We start from the raw sequence: 5,477 nt of genomic DNA, 5'->3' as shown, positions 1-5,477 counted from the left end.
TTTTTGTATAGGGCATGAGGCAAAGGTCTTGTTTCAGTCTTTTACATATCACTTTCCAGTTCTGCCAGCACCATTTGTTAAAGAGACTGTCTCTTCCCCATGCAACGTGCCTAGGCACTTTGTTGAAAATCATTTGGCTGTAAGTGGATGGGTTAATATCTGGATTCTCAATTCTGTTTCATTGATCTATGTCTCTTTCACTGTACCAGTACCATGCTGTTTTGACCACCGTAGCCATGTAGTAAAGTTTGGAATCAGGGAGTGAAAGACCTCCAACCTTGTTCTTCCTTTTAAGCAGTGCTATGCTTATCCTGGGTCTCTTTCCTTTCCATATAAAATCAATAACTGTCTTTTCCATGTCTTTGAAGAATGTTGTTGGAATGACTGTTTTATCGAGGTTTGTTAGTTTTAAAAGCTTAGATTTTTGAATTCTGAAACTTGATTAAAAAAAGAATTATACCTATATTTACTCTGTAGGATTTGTATTTAGAACATCGTGTAATTTTGGTACAATAAGGTTTTGCAGGTAATAGAATGATCAACCATTTCCCATTCCTCATACTAGTTAAATGCTAATAACCTACAAAATCAACATATACTTTCACTTTTCTCAGAAGATTGCTAGTTCAAAAACAAACCAAGACACTGAAGATTAAATTATACTTAGGGCTTATATAGTAGCATGCCTGAAGTATTTGAAAATGCTTTCAAAGAAGGGAGTTCTTAAAAAGCTTATAATTTTCAAGACTTTTGTAACTACAGATATCATGCTGCAGATAAATCCTGATGTGCTGTAAAGACTATCATTTACTACAAATTCTCTATGCAAATAATAAAACCTTTTTGTTTAAATTAACTGATGTTCTGATGTCTCAAGAGTTTTAGAATTCTATTTAACAATGATATCCCTATTGGGATTCTTTATCTAATAGATATTTATTTATTGCTACATATTAAGCAACAGTACATAATTGGAGTTGTTCGACAATAAATATGTAACTACTGCTACATAGAAGCAACTTAGTCTTATAATTATTTCCAATTTTTTGACAAGCATTAGCACTATACCTAGAACAATGTCTTTCCATATTATCAGTACAAGTGCTAGTTGCTATGGAAATAATTCCAACCCAGCAACCTTAAGTGTATCAGAGTAGACCTGTGCTCCATAGTGTTTTCAGTGACTGATATTTTGAAATGAAATTGTGTAGTATGCTATTAAGTAAGTATTTTTTGAAATAAGACAATAGATGAATCAGCCTACATTTTATTTGGCTTCTATTACCTGATCTCCTTTGCAATAATCTTTACTTTAACTTGAACCCAATTTTAACAAGATATCATGGGGGAAGAACAGGAATGGTTGTCTACAAGCACCAGCTCCCCAGCTTCATTTTATCACACATATATTTTAAGAGGGCTGTTGTTGTTGTTGTTATGTGCCATGGAGTCGGTTCCGACTCATAGTGACCCTACACAGGGTTTCCGAGGCTGTAAATCTTTACGGGAGCAAACCGCCTCATCTTTCTCCCGCGGAACCGCTGGTAGTTTCGAACTGCTGACCTTGAGGTTCACAGCCCGATTCGTAACCACTACGCTACTAGAACTACATTAAGAGGGTAAATGATGGCATATGAAATAAATGAAATCAGAAAGAATATTATAGAGAGATCCATTACTATATTCATGATGCATTGATTTCTAAATGTAGGGCTATTTTCTCTGTGAAAATCTACCATACCTTAATAAAAGAGTATTTAATATGTTAAAAAATGGAGACATAAATTACTACTGATAAAATCTTTGGGTACATTTTTCTATTTTTTAATTCTTCAAAAGAAAAGAGAGAGAGAAAAGCGGATCCAGGGATCTGAAAATAAGCCAAGTAAGTTCCATTACATTTGTATTTATATTGCACCTTTTACTCAAAGAGTTTATGGAGTCCTGAAAGTGTAGTGGATTATGAGCTGGACTGCTAACAGCAAGGTCAGTAGTTTGAATCTACCAGTCACTCTGCATGAGAAAGATGAGGTTTTCTGCTCCCATAAAGATTTGCAGCCTTGGAAACTCCATATGCCAGACTGCAAAGCTGTTTCAACTGCAAAGTCAGTGGTTCAAGCTCAAGTAAGCTGCTCCTCAAAAATGCTATACAGGGTTACTATGGGTTGGAACCAACTCGACAGCACTTCACAACAACAACAATGCAGATAATACAACCTTACTTGCTGAACGTGAAGAGGACTTAAAATACTTACTGATGAAGATCAAAGACCACAGCTTCGGTATGAGTAGCATATCAATGTAAAGAAAATAAAAAATCTCACCACTGGACCAACTAACAACATCTCTATAAATAGAGAAAAGAAGTTGTCAAAGAATTCATTTTGCTCAGATCAACCATCAAGAAATCAAACTAAGTATTGCATTAGGCAAGTCTACTGCACAAGACTTTTCTAAAGTGTTGAAGAGCAAAGATGTCAGTATGAGAACTAAGTTTTGCCTGGCCCAAGTCATCAATAACCTCACATGCATGCAAAAGTTGGACAGTAAATAAGGAAGACAGAAAAATAATTGTTGCATTTGAGTTATGGTGTTGGAAGAGAATACTGAAAAACCATGAACTGCCAAAAGAACAAACAGATCTTTGTTGGAAAAAGTACAGCCAGAGTGCTCCTTGGAAGCCAGGATGTCCAGACTTCGTCTCTCATACTTTGGATTATTATAAGGAGGGACTGGTCCCCAGAGAAGGATATCATATTTGGTAAAGTGGAGGTTCAGAGTTAAAGAAGAAGATCACCAATGAGATGGACTGGCACAGTGGCAGTAACACTGGACTCAGGCATAGCAATGATTGTGAGGTTGACCAAGGCCTGGGCAGTGTTTCGTTCTGTTGTGCATAGGGTCGCTATGAGTCGGTGTCGACATGATGACACCTAATAACAGCAGCAGCCATCTTTGGTCAGTAGGTTCTCAATCATGCTCTAATTTATAGGAACAATATGGAGAAAGATGACAAAACAGACTCACTCTTAGTGAATAATTAGCTGCATACTAAAAATACAGCTGCCATGCAGTTTATTCTGACTCATGGCAGCCCATATGTGTCAAATGTAAGACTGTGTTCTGTAGCATTTTTAATGACTGATCTTCCAGGCATTGTTAAGTACCGTGGAGTCAGTTCCAACTCATAGTGACCCTACACAGGGTTTCCGAACACGGGAGCAGAAAGCCTCATCTTTCTCCTGCAGAACGGCTGGTAGTTTTAACTGTTGACCTTGAGGTTAGCAGCCCAATTCGTAACCCCTATGCTACCAGAGCTCCTTGATCTTCTAGGAGTATATCACCAAATGTTTTCCCTGAGGTACCTCTGGGTGGATTTGAACCGTCAACGTTTTGCTTAGCAGCAAAGAGCATTGATCTCTTGTATTACCCATAGACTCCAGCCAAATGTGACCTACCCAACAATTCTCTTTCATGAACAGCATGTTACCTGTAGAGTTCAGCAAAGTGTAGTCAGTGGACTGTCCATCGGAAAACAGCAGCACATACTCATTTTTTTGTCATCTGTGGCTGCTTTTGAGGTAGAATTAGATATTTGCCATAGAAATTGTAGTTTTGCAAACCTTGATTTTCACTATCTGACCTTTTACAGAAAAAAAGAAATTGGTAACCTCTGAATTAATGATTAGTGGCTTACAGTCCAGAGCCACATTGCCAGAATTCAAATCTTAACCCATGTATGATGTTGGGCAAATTACTTGGCCCTTCAGTGCTTTGATGCCCTCATCCACAAAACAAGAATAATAATTATACATACCTCATAGAATTGTGAGAACTAAAGAAGTTAATCAAGGAAATCTCTTAGAATTCATACTACACATGTACCTAATAGCCATAAAGTATATACAAGTTATATATATACACAATTAATAATAAAGCCCTGATTTAAAAAAAAAAAATTAAGCCGCAATAATTTGCACAGTCAAAAATTTGATGTTCAATAACATGTTGTTGTTAAGGGCTGTTGAGTATGTTCTGACTCAAAGCAACCCTGTATGGGCTTACCGACAAGCAGCTGATGAGTTTGAACCACGGACCTTGCTGTTCAAACCGACCCTGCTTAACCTACAGTGCCAGATGTAGGTTTAAATTATTAATAGGACTTATAATAAGACTGTATGAAGGATATCTCAGCATGGCAATGTGTCATTTCCTCCCTCTTCCCCTTCCCATGTTTTCTTGTGCTACAGCTTTGATAGGTAAAACTCTATCAGTCATCTTAGATCAAGTAACTTTGAAAAAGAAAGCTATATGCTAATGATAGAGAAGTAGAAAGATTGAAAGAGCAGAGGTGACTGCTGTACTAGCCCTGTATTGCTTACCTCCAGACCTCTTTAACCTGAGAGAAAATTAATCTCAGTCTAGGTTTAGCCACTTTTATGTAAATACTTCTGTCATATGCAGTCAAACAGAATTCCTAACTAATATGGCAGTGCATCAATTAGAGTTTTTTTTTTTTTTCCTCCTTGACACAGGTGGGAAGAAAGAACAATTCTGTCATTAAAAAAACCAAAAACTTAAAGAAAAGAGTGATAGGGTTTTTGATTTCAGCATTAGAGTGTAGCTTTGCTTCAAGATCTCCTTTTAGACTACTTAAAAGAGAGCAATTCCATTTATTTCTAATCTCCTCATAGATTATATATTATGGTAGGAAAATCTCAGCTATCATTTAACTCTGGCACAGCATGATTTCTCATTACTAGTCTGCAGTTATCAGAAGAGTTTCCTCTCAAGGTTGTAATCATTATGAAAATGACAATGAAATATCTAGTCAAATGATAGTAAAGTATGCTTCAATTAATATTGGATAGCAGCACAAATCTTTCATTCCTCTCTTGACTCATGCATAAAAACTGTCTATACTAAAATTTAACTGTTAAATTAGAAATCAGCTTTAGATGAGGCTTAGCAACAGCTATAATGGCAAACAGACCATCAGGTGGCCATTTAACAAATGCTGTGTTATCCAATTATGGGGTAATGCCCACACATGTAAATTAACTATTCTCTCTTGAGCAATTTAGTAAGATGTAACTCATAGATGAAGTAACACATAAGAAACATGGCTGTTGTCGTTAGGTGCCATCAAGTTGTTTCTAAATCATAGCGGCCTATGTACGACAGAAAGAAACACTGTGTGGTCCTGTACAAACCACTGACCCTGGGGTTTGCAGTCCAGTGCTTATCCTACAGTGCCAAACCAGGACTCTTAGATGTTCAAAATTGTTTAGGTGTTACTATTATGAGTGTATGTAAAAATGTACTGCTACAAAATTATTTTTGTTGTTGTTGTTAGGTGCCATTGAGTCATTACCGACTTGTAGTGACCTTATGCACAACAGAACAAAACTCTGCCCAGACCTGTGCCAACCTCACAATTGTTATTACACTTGAGCCCAATGCTGCTGCCACTGTAC

This window comes from Chrysochloris asiatica, unplaced genomic scaffold (genome assembly GCF_000296735.1).
Source record: "Chrysochloris asiatica unplaced genomic scaffold, ChrAsi1.0 scaffold00240, whole genome shotgun sequence".
Lineage (NCBI taxonomy): Eukaryota > Metazoa > Chordata > Mammalia > Afrosoricida > Chrysochloridae > Chrysochloris > Chrysochloris asiatica.
Note: the sequence above shows the minus strand (reverse complement) of the source record.